Below are 19,823 nucleotides of genomic sequence, written 5' to 3'. Positions count from 1 at the left end.
AGCACTTGTGACAGAGTCTGGAGAGGCCGTGGAGAACCTTCTGCTGCCTGCAACATCCTCCAGCATGACGGTTTGGCAGTGGGTCAGTAATGGTGTGGGGTGGCATTTCTTTGGGGGGCTGCACAGCCCTCCATGTGTTCGGCAGAGGTAGCCTGACTGCCATTAGGTACTGAGATGAGATCCTCAGACCCTTTGTGAGACCATATGCTGGTGCGGTTGGCCCCGGGTTCCTCCTAATGCAAGACAATGCTAGACCTCATGTGGCTGGAGTGTGTCAGCAGTTCCTGCAAGACGAAGGCATTGATGCTGTGGACTGGCCCGCCCATTCCCCAGACCTGAATCCAATGACGACATCTGGGACATCATGTCTCGCTCCATCCACCAACCGCACCACAAAATGTCCAGGAGTGGGCAGATGCTTTAGTCCTGGAGTCTGGGAGGAGATCCCCCAGGAGACCATCTGCCACTTCATCAGGAGCATGCCCAGGTGTTGTAGGGAGGTCATACAGGCATGTGGAGGCCACACAGACTACTGAGCCTCATTTTGATGCGTTTTAAGGACATTACATCAAACCTGATTAATGATTCTGTATTGCATTGATCAAGGAACCAACCCAATAGGAGCTAAAGGCATCCTCTTGACATTACTTAACTCAGTAAGTTTATACTGTGTTTAATGTGCATTTTCTTCATCAGTTTAGAACATAACATGTTAGTGCTCCCTGGTCCTTTTTGGAGAAAGGTCCTGAGACAGCAGGCAGCTATGCAGAACTCGTGTCAGCTGTGGTAATTAAGGATACTTTGATTTAATATTGATTTCATGACAACTATCCTCAGGCACATATTCCTGGATATATACAATGACCATACAATATATACAAGGGCCAGCTCTGTTCTGGGATGCCCTCTGGACCCAGTGGAGGTGGTGAGTGACAGGAGAATGGTGGCTAAGCTGTCATCCCTGTTGGACAACATCTCCCACCCCATGCATGAGACTGTGACAGCACTGAGCAGCTCCTTCAGTGGGAGACTGCGGCACCCACGGTGTGGGACGGAGAGATTTCGCAGGTCTTTCCTCCCCACTGCTGTCAGACTCCACAACAAAGACTTTAACTGATCAAACACACACATCCACAAATGTGCAAAAACACTAATGTGCAATAATCTTTTCTGGCATCGTTGTATTTTTACTCAGTTGTATATAGCATTTGTATTCTATTCTTATCTTATTGTATATTTTATTCTATTTTATTCTACTGTATATAGTATTTTATTTTATTCTATTCTGTACAGTTGTGTACTGTATTTATTCTTATTTTATTTTATTCTAATTTTTCCTTCATAACTTTTGCACTATCCACTTCCTGCTGTGACAAAACAAATTTCCCACGTGTGGGACTAATAAAGGTTATCTTATTCTTATTATGACATGAGTAAACTCCCATTTTAGAATCATTGCCTTCTTTGATCTGACTTATTGCCTCAAACTTTGGTCCAGTGTCCCCAAAAGTATAGAAAATCCATGACACTGGGTAAGAGGCCTTTATCATGGTATAAGTGAGAGAGTTTGGTGTAACAGTGGTTGAACATGCCAAATCAACCCACAACATACTGCCATTCCCCAGCTGTAACCTGCATATGCGTCAAACCAAAATCCAGTACCATAGCCATATGATAGACATACAGATGAGGTTAAAAGGGCTGTGTCATTTTGCCAGATAGCTTCATCCCAAAAAAGATAAACATTCTTCAAAAACAAAAGTTTGTGAATATTTGCTGTATTGCCAGGCCTAAACAAACCTGTTAAACAAATTATTGTCATAGATGCGAACCTATTGATTGAAACAGAATAATCCATTCAAGCCTCCATCATCATCCAAGATCACTGTTACTATTCAGATTATTTTATCTCTATTTTCCTCTAGAATCTTTTGAAAATCAGTATTTGATCAATAGACTTTTTAAAAGTTTATTTTGATCCTGTTGTTTACGTGTGTAATTACAATTTTATTGAAATTATGATAGGAAAACCCTTAATCAAATTGTATCTTTGGTATCTAATAATAATATTAACAATAATAATAATGTTACATATGCAATATGTACACAATAATAATGTGCAAACAAACAAGAAAAATAGCAAAAAATGTCAAAATATTTCTAATAATACCCTGTATATAAAAACCACATATGACCACAACTCCAAATGTGCAATTGTCACTGCATCTAAACATGACATATTACAAAAAGGTAGAAACATATAATATACAATATGTTCTGAAGCTGGTACTGGTGCAGTTAACTTTGCTTTAGGCTCCCATAGACAGTACTGCTGACCCTAATCACCTCATACAAGATGTTACTTACTTTATGTGCAGTGCAGTTTTACTTTAACTAGTCACTTCTATATTTGTGAGGATGTAGACAATAATGTTGGCTGATATGTAAACTATGAGATATCTCACAAAACGGGAGATATCGAGTGCTGGGAAGATATTATTGATCGATCAGATTCATGAATATTTAGGTATTTAAGCCACAATTAGAGAGTGAAACAGAGACTGACACTGGCTGAAATGTATAGTAAATATTTTATTTTGAACTTTTATGCTGAACTACAAACTGTGAACTGTGCGATCTCTGCGACCTGTGGTGCCTGGTTTACTGTGTGTAAAACTGCACAGCTTCCCATGTGTCATCCCACACTTTGCTGCTGTCAGGAGAAAAACATAACAAACAACAATGACAACCAGACACACACACAATATAGGATAATTTAGGTTGTGACATATGACAATTTTTTAGGATGAAATATCTTCTATATTCATGTCATGCTTTATACACCTTCATTGTAATCTAAATTAATCAAATCAAGTCAGAGAGTAATAATATATGGAGTAGACGTCAAGCAGGGCCACAGCAGCAGCCACGATCCATCGGAACCTGCTGGATGAGAGAGCACAGAAAGTCCAGGGAAGAAGTTTAGTTAGTAACATGCATGAACTGCATTACTGAGACATGTATGTTTACAGATGGTGAGGGAGAGGGGGAGATTTTTCAGTAAAAGGACATGTGACTGCATCTTCAACCAATACTGAGCCTGCATAACCCTGAAAGAGACAGACAGACAGAGAGCGCGAGAGAGAGAGAGGGGAGGGAACACTAACCCCCAGCAATCTGGTCCTATGACAGCATAACTAAGGGCTGACCTGAACCAGCCCTAACTATAAGCTCTATAAAGGGATAAAGTCTCATGCCTACTCTTCCTCACAGAAGAGGAGCTTGATAACTAAAAGCTCTGGCTCCCAATCTACTTTAGTCCAAATACATTAATTCAAATTGAGGTGATAACTATTTATCAACAATATGAATGTCTGTTCCCGTCCAACAAAGTTGTTACTACATACCATGATGAGCAGGGCTTCCACTTGACTTTAACTTCTTCTTTTTCCTGAAAAACATGATATAAACAAATGAATCGCTACCTTATCGTGGTGGAGGGGTTTGTGTGTCCCAGGGATCCCAGGGGCTATGTTGTCTGGGGGCTTTCGCCCCCTGGTAGGGTCTCCCATGGCAAATTGGTCCTGGGTGAGGGACCAGACAAAGAGCGATTCAGAAGACCCTTATGAAGAAAACATCGAGGGAACAGTTTACCCTGCCCGGGATAGGGTTACCGGGGCCCCGCCCTGGAGCCAGGCCCGGGGAGGGTGCCCGAGGGCAAGCGTCTGGTGGCCGGGCCTTAGTCCATGGGGCCCGGCCGGGCACAGCCCGAAGAGGAGACATGGGCCCATCCTCCCGCAGGCCCACCACCCACAGGAGGCGCCATAGGGGTCGGGTGCATTGTGTGCTGGGCGGCGGCCAGGAGCAGAGGCCCTGGCGGACTGATCCCCGGCTGCCAAGACTGGCAATAGGGACATGGAATGTCACCTCTCTGGTGGGGAAGGAGCCTGAGTTAGTGCGTGAGGTTGAGAGGTACCGGCTAGATATAGTCGGGCTCACCTCTACGCATGGCTTGGGCTCTGGAGCCAGTCTCCTAGAGAGGGGCTGGACTCTGTCTCAGTCTGGAGTTGCCCCTGGTGAGAGGCGGCAGGCTGGGGTGGGTATTCTAATATCCCCTCGGCTTGCTGCCGGTACGTTGGGGTTTTTCCCGGTGGATGAGAGGGTTTGTTCCCTGCGCCTTAGGGTCGGGAAAGGGTCCTGACTGCCATCTGCGCTTATGCGCCGAGTGGCAGTTCAGAGTACCCAGCCTTCTTAGAGTCCCTCGGGGGGGTGCTGGAAGGTGCCCCACCGGGAGACTCTGTTGTCCTACTGGGAGACTTCAATGCTCACGTGGGTAACAACAGCGAGACCTGGAGGGGCGTGATTGGGAGGAACGGCCTCCCTGATCTGAATCCGAGCGGTGTTTTGTTATTGGACTTCTCTGCAAATCACAGTTTGGCCATAACGAACACCTTGTTCGAACATAAGAGTGTCCATAAGTGCACGTGGCACCAGGACGCTCTAGGCCGCAGGTCGATGATCGATTTTGTAATCATATCACCAGACCTGCGACCATATGTTCTGGACACTCGGATAAAGAGAGGGGCTGAGCTGTCAACTGATCACCACCTGGTGGTGAGTTGGATCAGGTGGCAGGGGAGGACGCTGGACAGACCTGGTGCACCTAAACGCGTAGTGAGGGTGTGCTGGGAACGTCTAGCAGAGGCCCCAGTCTGCGAGATCTTCAACTCACACCTCCGGCAGAGCTTCAACAGCATTCCGAGGGAGACTGGGGACATTGAGTCCGAATGGACCATGTTCAGCGTCTCCATCGCCGAAGCTGCTGCATTGAGCTGCGGCCGCAAGGTGGTTGGTGCCTGCCGTGGTGGTAATCCCCGAACCAAATGGTGGACACCAGAGGTGAAGGGAGCCACCAAGCTGAAGAAGGAGTCCTATCGGGCTTGGTTAGCCTGTGGGACTCCGGAGGCAGCCGACAGGTATCGACAGGCCAAGCGGAATGCGGCTCGGGCAGTGGCTGAAGCAAAAACTCGGGTGTGGGAGGAGTTCGGAGAGGCCATGGAAAAAGACTTTCGGACTGCCTCGAAGAGATTCTGGCAAACCGTCAGGCGTCTCAGGAGGGGAAAGCGGTGCTCTACCTGCACTGTGTATAGTGCTGGCGGAGCGCTGCTGACGTCGACTGAGAAAATTGTCGGGCGGTGGAAGGAATACTTCGAGGACCTCCTTAATCCCACTGACACGTCTTCCGAGGAGGAAGCAGAGTCTGGGGATGAGGGGAATGACCCGCTAATTTCCGGGGGCGAGGTCACTGAGGCAGTTAAACAACTCCTTGGTGGCAGAGCCCCTGGTGTTGATGAGGTCCGCCCCGAGTTCCTGAAGGCTCTGGATGTTGTAGGGCTGTCCTGGTTGACACACCTCTACAATGTTGCGTGGAGATCAGGGGCAGTACCCCTGGACTGGCAGACCGGGGTGGTGGTCCCCATCTTTAAGAAGGGAGACCGGAGGGTGTGTTCCAACTACAGGGGGATCACACTCCTCAGCCTCCCTGGGAAAGTCTATGCCAGGGTGCTGGAAAGGAGAGTTCGTCCGTTAGTCGAACCTCGGATACAGGAGGAACAATGCGGTTTTCGTCCTGGTCGCGGAACACTGGACCAGCTCTTTATCCTCTCAAGGATACTTGAGGGTGCATGGGAGTTTGCCCAACCAGTCTACATGTGTTTTGTGACACACACACCAATTAGTTAAACTGCAGGAATGTCTTAAAGACATAAAGACCTGGATGGCCGCTAACTTTCTGCTTCTTAATTCAGATAAAACTGAGGTTATTGTACTCGGCCCTGAAAATCTTAGAAATATGGTATCTAAGCAGATTCTTACTCTGGATGGCATTACCTTGGCCTCCAGTAACACTGTGAGAAACCTTGGAGTCATTTTTGACCAGGACATGTCCTTCAACGCACATATTAAACAAATATGTAAGACTGCTTTCTTCCATTTGCGCAACATCTCTAAAATTAGAAATATCCTGTCTCAGAGTGATGCTGAAAAACTAGTTCATGCATTTATTACTTCCAGGCTGGACTACTGTAATTCACTATTATCAGGATGTCCTAAAAACTCGCTGAAAAGCCTTCAGCTAATCCAAAATGCTGCAGCAAGAGTACTGACAGGGACTAGAAAGAGAGAGCATATTTCTCCTGTTTTGGCTTCCCTTCATTGGCTTCCTGTTAAATCCAGAATTGAATTCAAAATCCTGCTCCTCACATACAAGGTCTTAAATAATCAGGCCCCATCTTATCTTAATGACCTTGTAGTACCATATCACCCTATTAGAGCACTTCGCTCTTGCACTGCAGGCCTACTTGTTGTTCCTAGAGTATTTAAAAGTAGAATGGGAGGCAGAGCCTTCAGTTTTCAGGCCCCTCTTCTGTGGAACCAACTTCCAGTTTGGATTCGGGAGACAGACACTATCTCTACTTTCAAGATTAGGCTTAAAACTTTCCTTTTTGCTAAAGCATATAGTTAGGGCTGGACCAGGTGACCCTGAATCCTCCCTTAGTTATGCTGCAATAGACGTAGGCTGCCGGGGATTCCCATGATGCATTGAGTTTTTCCCTTCCAGTCACCTTTCTCACTCACTATGTGCTAATAGACCTCTCTGCATCGAATCATATCTGTTATTAATCTCTGTCTCTCTTCCACAGCATGTCTTTCATCCTGTTTTCCTTCTTTCACCCCAACCGGTCGCAGCAGATGGCCGCCCCTCCCTGAGCCTGGTTCTGCCGGAGGTTTCTTCCTGTTAAAAGGGAGTTTTTCCTTCCCACTGTCGCCAAAGTGCTTGCTCATAGGGGGTCATATGATTGTTGGGTTTTTCTCTGTATTTATTATTGTGCTATCTACTGTACAATATAAAGCGCCTTGAGGCGACTTTTGTTGTGATTTGGCGCTATATAAATAAAATTGAATTGAATTGAATTGAATTGTGGACTTGCAGAAGGCATTCGACCGTGTCCCTCGGGGTGTCCTGTGGGAGGTGTTGCGGGAGTATGGGGTGTCTGGCCCATTGCTACGGGCCATTCGATCCCTATACAACCGTTGCAAGAGTTTGGTTCGCATTGCCGGCAATAAGTCGGACTTGTTCCCGGTGGGTGATGGGCTCCGCCAGGGCTGCCCTTTGTCACCGGTTCTGTTCATAATTTTTATGGACAGGATTTCTAGGCGCAGCCAAGTGGCGGAGGGCTTTCACTTCGGTGGCCTCAGAATCTCATCTCTGCTTTTTGCGGATGATGTGGTTCTGTTGGCTTCATCAGGTGAAGGCCTCCAGCTCGCACTGGAGCGGTTCGCAGCCGAGTGTGAAGCAGCGGGAATGAGGATCAGCACCTCCAAATCTGAGGCCATGGTTCTCAGCCGGAAAAGGGTGGAGTGCCCACTCCGGGTCGGGGATGAGTTCCTGCCCCAAGTGGAGGAGTTCAAGTATCTCGGGGTCTTGTTCGCGAGTGATGGGAGAAGGGAGCCGGAGATCGACAGACGGATTGGTGCTGCGGCTGCAGTGATGCGGACACTGCACCGGTCCGTCGTGGTGAAGAGGGAGCTGAGTGTGAAAGCGAAGCTCTCAATTTACCGGTCGATCTACGTCCCTACCCTCACCTATGGCCACGAGCTGTGGGTAGTGACCGAAAGAACGAGATCGCGGATACAAGCGGCAGAAATGAGCTTCCTCCGAAGGGTGGCTGGCCTCTCCCTTAGAGATAGGGTGAGAAGTTCGGCCATCCGGGAGGGGCTCAGAGTAGAGCCGCTGCTCCTCCACATCGAAAGGAGCCAGTTGAGGTGGTTCTAGCATCTGACAAGGATGCCTCCTGGGCGCCTCCTGGGTGAGGTGTTCCGGGCATGTCCCACCGGGAGGAGGCCCCGGGGCAGACCCAGGACACGCTGGAGAGATTATATCTCTCGGCTGGCCTGGGAACGCCTTGGTATTCCCCCGGATAAGCACGAGGAGGTGGCTGGGGAGAGGGAGGTCTGGGCTTCTCTGCTTAGGCTGCTGCCCCTGCGACCCGGCCTCGGATAAAGCGGATGAAGATGGATGGATGGATGGATGGAGACATGCAAGTTGCATACAAAAAGGAGCTTATAAACATTTGTGTACTATTGAATGGCTCGATATATTATACAATTAGTTTACAAAAACATAAGAACCACTACAATGCTTGTACTGCCAGCATCTAGTGCATGTCAGCAAAGCGACATTGCTTACATTGTGGCTAACAAGCAAATGAAGAATAAATTCCTCATTTAGAGCCTCTGGGTCTGGGACTGGTCCAGCATTGACAGTGTCAGCAGAGGATGGTCCAGCTGCTGGTGTAGAACTTTTAGCAGGAGGTGAAGCTTGTAATTCTGCAAAATTTTAAATATTAAATATTCATTAAAACGGGTTGAAAAAATGTACAGTACACATAAACACATAATAAGTAGCTATTTGCATGTTTTCAGTTAGGTTTTTACTAAAGTTACAACTTGTAAATATTGCCATCAAATAAGTTATCTCACACCCTCACTGACCCAAATCATTCAGTACAAGTGCCCTCTAGGGTAGTGTGACATCTGTAGTGCTTTTCTACATGGTACATTAATAAATTAATGAGTGTGACTATAAATCCAGATAGCTAATGACTTTTTTCCTCTGATGACACTACTTTCCTGACTTTGTAGTGCATAACATTTGACACTTCAACCTAGTACTGTGACTTAAGAGTTTTGTACAATGGTGATGCTAACTACCTCAGGGAGGTAATCAGGTAACCTCTTAAGAAGTATATAAGTTATTTAAGAATCTTGGTGTTCATATTGGTAACATTATATAACATTTGTTATACTAGAAAGTCTCGAAGAGAATTATCAGGTCTGGTTTTCGTGAAGATTTTTACAATTACATTTGTATATACATGAGTGTGAAAGACCATACTATACACACACACACACATACAAAATTGTTAAGGTGGGTAACACCAGAGGTTCAGTATGGCTAGCTTTGGTGATGTGAACGCCACATGGGGAGGTAATAAGGCATATATAACACTATTTTCATGTTAGCCACAGGACATGTAGGGCAGCTGTCACCTCACAGCAAGAAGGTTACTGGTCTGAACCTTGGCTGAATAATACAATAGAATAGAACAGAATAGAGTAGAGTAGAGTAGAGTAGAGTAGAATAGAATAGAATAGAATAGAATAGAATAGAATAGAATAGAATAGCTGGTGACTGTTAACTATCCTCATCCTCACCATCTTGTTTGTCTGTATGTACCCCGTGGTGATCTGCCTACTTATCTAGGGTGTACCATGAGTATCACCCAAAGACAGCTAGGATAGGCTACCTGATAAGGATACCTGGTTACAGATAATGGACAAAGCATATCTTACTTCTCAGAAGGTGTTTATAAAGTTTCCTCATCTTAATGAGGATGTCACGTGCAGCACCTTCCGCTGGTTCGATGTGAGTGATCACGTCCCCTACTATACGACCCTAACGGTCAAACTGTCCAAGAAACAGAATTGGCTGGTAGCCCAGGGCATGTAGTTTTGAAACCTGCAAGAACAACAAAGAAAAACATATGCAGCCAGTCTTTCATGTAAGCAAATTGATGTATAACAAACCTTTAAGTTTCACATCTTTGTTGTTTTATTGTTGTAGATAGTTAAAAAGTATTTATGGTGACCAAACCTGTAAATGTATCATAAAAATCCATCTTGAAATGTTTTGTCTCTCAGTTAATAGCCGATTAAATTAAAAATCAGAAGTAGCTTAAATAAAAATAGTTGAAGTTTTTTCTAGTTTGATGTCTTTAGTGTGATGATGTTATTCTGATGTGAATAACTTTTTCATATTTTATGTGTATATACATGTCTTGTTAGTTTCTTACTTCATGATATACAAGAAAACACTGACAACTGTGATGAATAAAGAATTGTCTAGCAGACCAACCACTTATTAGATCAGAACTTTTAAACTCACTCACAACTGGGCTGAAGTAACCACCCTGCTCGCATTTCTGTTTTTTTTTAACAGAGGCAGCCCAGTTGCTGTTTTTAAACTGTTCTTGTTTTTTTTCAATCCCTCCTTTACGTTCAGGCTGCCCAGGCATCCACTGCATGTCTTCCTGTTGCAGGTGTTTGGAGCCTGACAGGAAGGGCATGGTTTGGTTTTTCGCTTTGTCATTTCTGCAAATGAAAATGGAACATGTAGGGATTATTTCAGGTCTGTTTTGGTGAAATGATTACAAAAATAATTTCTGACCAAAGAAATAACTAATATTACGAGGCAGTATTACACCATATTTAGAAAAAAAATCAATTACGAGATTAAAGTCGTTAATATTGAGTTAATTACTAGAATAGGGTTAAAAAAAACTGAATTAATTACAGAAAAGATACATTGCTAAAATAGAGCAGTACTAAGATTAGCTGGGTGGCCAAGCTAGTGTTTTACACATGAGAATACATTACAAAAGAAAAAATTAAATAAACTTTTGCAGAAGTAGTTCTCTTGGTACACAGACTGCTCTGTGAAGACATTTCAAGTTTAATATCAGCTGATTAATATTTCAGTGAACATGCAAATTACCCACAGTTTATCACAACTTACTTAGCTAGGATCTGCCTCATGTCGAGTCGAAAAATTCGCTGCAGGACCTTGACTTGAAAGATACATTTACTACGACTCCCAAGATGCATTGCATTAAAAACCATCCAATCGCCTTGCTTAAGATCTGTTGACATGTCGCTAAAGGCGCACTGTAGATAAATATTGCAATTTGTAAAAAAAAAAATTAAATTAAATAAAAAAAATAAAATTTGCAATTTGTAATTACATAATTAAACACTGGACCAGTTTACTTTCGTATTATGATGATAATTATTGCTGGTTATTATTTTAGAATAAATAAAGGAATAACGGGTAGCACCAAGCGGTTGATTATCTTTATTTCCATAGCAACGGCGGTTGAGGATTATGGATAGTGTGCAGTTACGGGATTAGTGCACCGTTAGCGTAAATTAGTCTGATTGGTTGGAGCCGAGCGCATCCCAAACTAACAGGAGTGGTGAATGAATCTATAAATGTGTTTTACGTGTGAAATGAAAATAATAAACCTTACAAAGGATTATGTACGTTAAATCAGCGCACTTTCAGATCGTGAATCACTTTGGAAAACACCGTGTGATGGCCACAGCATGAAGCGATTTTATTGTTGAATTATCAGTGATACTTTCATTTGTTTTTGTTGAGAAATGTTAACGATGTCATTAAAAGAAAGCCTTAAATTAGGGAGAAAAACACGTCCGGGGAGAGGGTGCTTGGTTCTCCAGTTAGATTGTACTTCACGGCGTCATGTTTCGCCGTGACGGGGTTATTATTGGAGTAAATGGATGGCTGGAGCCTCTGCTTGAAGCGCCTCTTATCGCTGCGAGCGGGTTTATATTGGAATGAAATGACAACCCACAACGTTTCATAAAAACGTGGAAGGGTACCTTTTGCGTCAGCATGAGAAGTTTAGGGACGCGACAAATCGTCAGTATTTTACGAGTCGGGAGTGAGAACCGGTTGTCTGTGATGGGGTGAATTTAAGTGCTAAAAGTTGTGAATCAAAATTAAATGTGTACATTTCACAGTTTGAGCACACAAAAACTGTGGAAAAATGTTGAGTTTGACAAAGTCGAGCCGAAAGCCACCTCAGAAAGTTCAGGCCGAAGAATAAAGGTTCTCAGGACAAATATTGAGTTTCATAGTAATTAGAAGTGGACAAACTCTTTTGTCTTATACTGTATTTCCATGTATGTTTGCATATTTTAATGAATCACTGCAACTATTTCCCGTTTCCCAGGCAAAAACAAATAAATTGGTTCAAGACATTTACATTTTTCCATGCAAAATATGTTTTTAAAACTTACCTCTATTTTTATAACTACCTTAAACCCTCAAGTCATGCAGGATTTGGCACGACCCAGAGCTGTGCAATCAAAAGGGGAATTTATTTACAACACCGCATTAGATATACATATAAACAGTGATCAAGGAGAGCGTTGCAGGGTGTAACGTGCGGTGGAGATGAAGCCAGCCGCGGAGGTGTGCAGGTGGATAGCGAATGAGCAACAGCTTCTGACTTTCCAAAAGTACTCATTTATTTACAATATCAAAAATAAAAGTGTCACCTCTACCACACATTACTAACGAGCACACTAGTCCGCGTACACACGGGAGCATCCATTACAGGGAGAGTACGAAGAAGAACAAAAAGGGGGTGACACACCAGTCATGAGACAGAAGGCGCCGCCATGTGGTGATACACTGCATTACAACAGCAACTGTTACATAGTCCCCCCTGGTGAGAAAAAGGCTGTCCTCAGCCGTACACAGCTGAAAAAGCACACACCACACCTAACAGAACCCTATACATAGAGGTTATAGTTAAGATCGGCACACACACAGGGCAAAAGACCATTTAAAAATGAATCTGGGGAAAATAGGATGAATATGTACAGTGGAAAATCAGTTTTCTTTTTTTTAGTAAATGTCAAGAATGAACCTTAACGCACTAAAGAGCCATAAAACTGGATTAAGTAGAGCAAACAGAAACATCTACATATCATGACTCAAAATAGAAATGCAACAAGATAGCATCAAACAGGTTTAACCAAAACATTTCACTTCAGATCAAGCCTGGTTGTGTGAAAATCATTAGTCCATCTTTTGTTGTTCCAGCCAGACGTAATTCTGGGGCAACATCTGGGCCTGAGATTGTAATGTCCACCAGCAGCTGGGTGCTGAACAGATCTGGGTGAAAGACTGTCTGAAACAGCGCCCACACCAGAAGAAGAGTCAATGTCCGGTAAATCAAAGGGGAATGGCTCAGAGTCAATGTCAGTGACAGCAGGGGGGCCAGGGTGGGCCTGAGACTCAGAGTTCCCTGTGATCTCTCTCCCAGCAGGAGATGAAACAGAATGTTCTTTGGAAGTGAGAGAGTCCCAGGTATGGAACGGTTGCATGTTTACAACATGATAAACACCTGCATCCACACCGGAGTCCACCCAAGCGAGCCTGTAATTAACATCACTGAGTCTCTGAGATACACACAATGGTCCCTCAAACAGTGGTGCAAGTTTAGCAGTAAAGTTAGACTGAGTGTCTGACCTGGGGTGCGTCTTAACTCTCACAAGGTCACCAACACAAAACGTGGCATGTCGATGTCTCAAGTCATAGTAATGTTTTTGTCTGTCATGGCTATAGTCCAGAGCTGCTTTGGCGTGGTCGTGAGCTTCCTGTAGGGAGGCTCTCAGAGTCTCAGGGTAAGGTACACCCGGTTCATCAACACCTGCTGTAGAAGGCTGAGTGATAAGGTCAAGCGGGGTGTCTAACTCACGACCATAAAGCATCATGGCAGGAGTCATACCTGTACTGTCATGGGGGGTGGTACGCAGAGCAAAGCAAATCTGAGGGAGAAACTTGTCCCATGATGTGTGTTTATCACCTACATAAGCGCGGATTGCAGTTTTCAGAGTCCAGTTGACACGTTCAGTAGCATTCGTCTGAGGGTGATAAGCCGTAGTTAGTCTGTGCACCGACCCTAAGGCAGAAACAACATGTTCAAAAAGCTCACTCACAAAAGGAGACCCTCTGTCAGAAATCAGGTAAGTGGGTGTACCATGTCTAGCAAAAATGTCAGTGACAAATTTACCAGCTGCTACCTGAGATGTAGCTTCTTTGACAGCACTGGCTTCGACCCATTTAGTCAAATAGTCAACAAACATGATCAAATATGCATTACCAGCGGGGGTGCGGGGCAGTGGTCCAACAAAATCCACACCAACATACTCCCAGGGTTTCTGGGGGACAATGGGAACCATAAGACCGGCTGCTTTTTTCTGACTTGGCTCAGTGAGTTGGCACACTGAGCATGAAGTCACATAGCACTTCACATCAGCAGCCATCTTGGGCCAAAAGAACCTAAAGCGCAGTCTAGCCAGTGTCTTAGAAACACCCAAGTGACCTGCTGTGGGGTGGTCGTGGTAATAGTCCAGCAAGGTGCCTCTCATGGAAGTAGGGGTGAACAGTTTCAGCTCTTTCAAAGGGTGCAAAGCACATGTGGACTTGGGGTCTCTGTAATACAAAAGAGAGTCATACACAACATACTGCAACAAGGTGGCACTGTCTGAGCTGTTCAGAGAGTCTGCTTCAATGTCTCTGAGGAGTGGACCTGTGACGTGATCATCCAGCTGCAGCTGTCTCAATTGTGAACGGTCAGCCAGAATGACGGGGGGCAGAGTATGAATGTCCAGGCTGCCCATGACAGCATGATCTGGTAAAAGATCTGTCGGCCTGTCAGAGGTCAGAGGCAAAGGGTGGTGTGACAGTGCGTCGGGAACTTTGGTTTGTGCACCAGGTTTGTGCACTATTGTGAAATCAAAGTCCTGCAAACGAAGTGACCAGCGGGCGAGTCGGCCCGTTGGGTTTTGACGAGACATGAGCCACCTGAGACTGTTGTGGTCAGTGAAGATAGTAACATGAACACCTTCAACGTATGGGCGGAAGTGTTCCAGGGCCCATATCACAGCAAGGCACTCCTTCTCCGAAGTGCAGTAGGGGAGTTCAGCTTTGTGAAGGGAGCGACTAGCAAAAGCCACAACATACTCACGACTCTTGTCATCCTTTTGCATCAATGCTGCCCCAAGACCAATGTCACATGCATCAGCGTGAATGGAAAAGGGACGGTCGAAGTCCGGAAATGACAGGATCGGGGCTGATGTGACATGGTCTTTCAAACTGTCCATGGCTCTTTGACAGCTGTCGTCCCAGTGGAAAGCATTGTCCTTTCTGGTGATGGCGTGAAGAGGTTCAGCATGGCGGGCATAATTCTGAATGAAGCGCCGATAATATCCAGTCAAGCCAAGGAACTGACGGACGTGTTTCACCGAGGTTGGGGTATCAAACTCCTTGACCGCCTTTACTTTGTCTGGATCGGGTTTAACACCTGATGATGTGATGCGGTACCCGAGAAAGGTGAATTCATCCAGGCAGAATTGACACTTTTTGAGCTTCAAGGACAAGCCAGCAGCCTGGAGTCTGCCCAGCACCTCCTCAAGATCCACCAAGTGCTGTTCAAAGGTAGGTGAGGCAATAACAATGTCATCCAGGTAGACTGCGCACGTTTTGTAAATGAGGCCAGCAAGCACAGAGTTCATGAACCTCTGAAAAGTTGCAGGTGCGTTGCAGAGCCCAAAGGGCAGCACCCGGAACTGGAAGAGACCACAGTGAGAGATGAAGGCAGTTTTAGGCTTGGAGTCTTCTGCTACAGCAACCTGCCAATAGCCTTGCACTAAGTCCAATGTTGTGACAAACTTTCCCCGTGCCAGAAAGTCCAAAGACTCATCCACACGAGGCAGGGGATAAGAGTCTTTTCGGGTAACTTGGTTGAGCCCGCGAGAGTCCACACAAAACCTTGAAAGTCCACACAAAACCTTGGTTCCGCGGCCGCTCTATTGACAATGACCACAGGAGCTGCCCAAGGGCTTGTGGAAGGTTCAATGATGTTGTCCTTCAACATTTGTTGCACTTGTTCTTCAATCACACGTTTCTTAGCAGGTGACGTGCGATAGGGTGGGAGATTGACAGGTGTTGCATTGCCAGTCTCTATGGCGTGCTCAGTGAGAGCCGTTCGACCAAGATGACCATCAAACAAGGAGCTAAACTTGCTGAGCAGATTGAGTAAAGCATCCTTGTCGCTCTCTGAGAGACTTGCTTCAGACAGTTTGGCTGTTAAGTCTGAGCGAATCAAGTCCAAAGACATCAGTGTTCCAGGCGAATGCGAGTAATCATTTGGAAGGTCCTCTTCATCGTCTGCGAGTGGGCAGGGGATGTCCTCAATGCAGACTGTTCTAGTGGGAATGTGAATAGAAACAGAAGCTCTTGCCATAAAATCCATTCCCAGAATGAAAGGAGAAGACAAATCTGGTATTATTGCAAAACGCTGGTAAAAGTTCTTGTTCATGAATCCAATATTGAGCCAAATAACACCCTCAGGGATGCAGGGAGCATTATTGGCGAGGTTAACTGCAGGAACATTCCACTCACTTGTGTTTCTAGGGTAAGAGTCATTTACTTGAATGAGATCTGGTCGTACAGCTGAGAGGGAAGCGCCCATGTCGAGGGTAGCATCCACAGATGAAGCATTGAAGTTCACTTTCGTTCTTAGTGGGGTATTCCAGTGGACTTGTGAAAAATTGTCTTCCAAGTGTCCAAGACTGTGTCCACCCTGCAGTGAATGGGGCATGTGAGGCTCCGTTAGTAACTGGGGGAAGGCTGGCCTCTGTGAAATGTCCTCCCCCCCGTGGAGTTTCCCGACTGCTTGTATTGCAGCTGGGATGCAGTGCTGCTTAATTCCAACCTTTCGTGGCCTGGGTCAGAGGGGCCAGGCGCCGGCAATGGCTGGACCGGGCCATGCCTAGCGGAGTTTGAGGGTCGTTGTGGCAAATGAGGTTGGGTGTTACAGTTTGGGCAGGTGCGTGTAGTGAACCCTGGCTGAGAGCATTTGAAGCAGTAAGGTTCAGGCTTATAGTTTCTTTGCCACACGAAGGAGGCTGTGGTCTATGCGGTCCAAGCACTGAGTGAAGCTCATGAGCACGCAGCAGCAGGTCCATTACAGAAGTGACATTAGCGCCATACAGGGCAACTCTGTATTTTTCAAGAGCATGTTTACTAATTAGGTCGATTCTGTCTTCTTCAGGTGGAGGGCTCTTCAGTTTATCAAACTCACTCAACATGTGGGCAACAAAGGTTGGGAGTGGTTCGTCCTGAGCCTGAACACGATCCAATATCCCTCTCAGGATGCGTTCTTGGCTGTCGGAGGGCAGAAAAACTGTCTTAAACAGCTGACAGAATTGAGCCCATGACGTGATGTGGGAGCTCAATGCCTTGAACCATTTCCCGGGCTCTTTTGCAAGAAAGTGTGGCAGTTCGTTTAGCAATTGCCCATCAGTTAGGTTCAATGAGGCTTTGTATGTGCCAACTGTATTTAACCAGTCCTCAGGTTGCACTTTGTCATCCCCAGCATACACAGGAGGCTCCAGTTTGGCATGATGTAAAGCTGCCGCAATCACTCTGGAAGTGCTGCTGAGCTCGAGTGAGTGAGATGGGAGGAAAGGATTTGTAGGTTGAAATGGGTTGCTGGGCAGGAACGGATTGGTACTGTTGGTGGGTTCAGTTTTGTCCCTCGCAGGAACATGAGGGGTCGATGTGGCCATCGGGAAAACAGGAGACTGTGGGACTGCAGGAGGGGGAGAGTTCCCCGTTGTGAGTTGGTCCCACTGCTTCAGTAAACTCTGCTGTATGTTCAGTGAGTCACGTAAACAGTCACTAAGCCTATTCACCTCAGTTCTTAATTCCACCACTTGTTGGCTAAGGCTAGGAGTTACATTGTCAACTATCTGGCACACTGGTAATGAGGTAAGTTCCATGTCTGAGTCAGAGTCATCTGGGTAGTGTGCCATTGCGATTTCAAAAAAATTAAGCCGCTCCAGCGCACAGCACAGTCATTTATATCACAGTAAAAGAGTCAGTTAGGTCAGACTACAAAGACAAAACTGCAAAAATGCCGTTCAAGACTAAATTTGGAAAAACCACATATGAAAACGTCACCCAACAACTAAAATTAGACTGAAGTGATCACAACCATGTTATTACAATAGCATGTCTGCAACACTAGAGCTCAATGCAAGATTAGTTTTAAATCATTTCATTATACTGAGCCGAAGACCAGCACTAACAGTTGTAGTCGGCCAAGTTATCACTTACACGTGCTACAGTCCGTCTAGTCTCAGCAGAGGGAAAGAGGAATGAAAAGCCAGCAGAAACGTTCATTTCCAGGCTCCCCACAGAAGAATTAATCCTTAGAAGACGAAAACAACAGCATGTCCGAATAACAGATCCACAGAGTCCATTCGCGACGCGGAGTCAGCTTCTCTCTTTTTCTTTTTTCCAAGCAGAGCAGCGGCACACCGCGGTATCCAGAAATTAGTCGGGTCCCACCTGAGCTGAGGCTGCGGCCACGGCTGGGGAAAACGTCCGAGCGTCCGCAAAAGTGAGAAGATTTCCGAGACAGTTCACGTGCTAGAAGAGAAGAATCCCCGGCGGGATACAAAAATCGTCTGAGGTCCAAGGGAAAAAGTTCGGGCGCCAGTTGTAACATGCGGTGGAGATGAAGCCAGCCGCGGAGGTGTGCAGGTGGATAGCGAATGAGCAACAGCTTCTGACTTTCCAAAAGTACTCATTTATTTACAATATCAAAAATAAAAGTGTCACCTCTACCACACATTACTAACGAGCACACTAGTCCGCGTACACACGGGAGCATCCATTACAGGGAGAGTACGAAGAAGAACAAAAAGGGGGTGACACAGCAGTCATGAGACAGAAGGCGCCGCCATGTGGTGATACACTGCATTACAACAGCAACTGTTACAAGGGCTGGGGGGTTACACGCACACACTCCTCTTTGTACAGTCCGTCACACAAGCACACACAAATGTTCAGAGTTAGGCAATGTCACACATACTGAACTTAGAACTTAGTGAACTTTGCTCTCTTTCCTTTCTCTCTGTGTAAAATACAGTAGCTGAACCTTTCGCTAGCAGATACGCAGTGTGACAAGCTGCATAACAACAGTTGTGTGTTTGTTGAGCTGGTAGAAACATTGCTCACAAAAAATAATGCTCACTTTATATTCACCCTTCTTCTGTAGGACTAGTGACCACAAATTAAGGACATCAAAAAAACACCGTCCCACTGTAACCTGTGACTATGGCAAACAGTCTTGCCTCCTTTATATCTTTTTATGTGATTAATGTGCCAACAGTATTGTCTTTCATGCATTATTGTTTACATTCAAATTGGTTTGATGTTTGAAGACCCAGAGTGAAAAATAAGTAAGTCTCCTCAAATGTCTTTAAACCAAATGTAATGAGCCTATTTTGAAAATGTAAGGAGTAGAAAGTACAGATATCTGTTTAAAAATGTAGGGACTAAAGTAAAAAGTAAAGTAGAGATATCTCAAAATTGTACTTAAGTACAGTAACAAAGTATTTGTTCTTTCTTACTTCCCACCTCTGCTAATAAAATTGTCTTAAGGAAGCAGGACTGATTTTAAAAGTATTGTCTCAGCACAGAATTCCATGTCAAACCTGTATGTGTGACTCACAGGTGCTTCCAGGTGGCTAGAGTCTTTCCCAGCTACCACTGGACAAGACACAAGGTATGCCTGGACCCTGTCTGCCACAGGGCTGGACGCTGGTTTAGCTCACTGTGTTGAGCGAGCGCCCACATGCCGTATGGCTGAGAGCAGCACCCCCAGGCTTGAGTTGGACCCACGGCCCGTTGCTACATGTCTTCTCCTCTGTCTCCCTCTGCTTTCCTGTCAGTTCTTCACTGTCCCTATCAATAAAGGCCAAAAAAATGTTATTAAATTAAAATAAGGTCTGCCACAGGGCTGACACAGAGAGACAGAGAACCATTCACACTAACATTCATGCCTACAGGCGGTTTAGGCTCACCAATCAACCTAACCCCACTAAGTTCCTATCTTTGGATTATGGGAGTAACCTGGAGAAAGTAGTGGGTGGCCAATGAGAGCCTCTTTACTGGGAGGCAAAGTTGTGAGGCAGACATGTTAACCATTATTCCACCGTGCTGGCCTAAACATCAGTCCATTAATTTTAAAAATATACTGAGTTAAAAAGGCAAGCCATCAGGGCACGTCTCCTCTCCCTTATCTTAGTCCGGATCT

The sequence above is a fragment of the Oreochromis niloticus genome, linkage group LG14 (genome assembly GCF_001858045.2).
Source record: "Oreochromis niloticus isolate F11D_XX linkage group LG14, O_niloticus_UMD_NMBU, whole genome shotgun sequence".
NCBI classification, from domain to species: domain Eukaryota; kingdom Metazoa; phylum Chordata; class Actinopteri; order Cichliformes; family Cichlidae; genus Oreochromis; species Oreochromis niloticus.
This window is presented reverse-complemented; position numbering follows the sequence as displayed.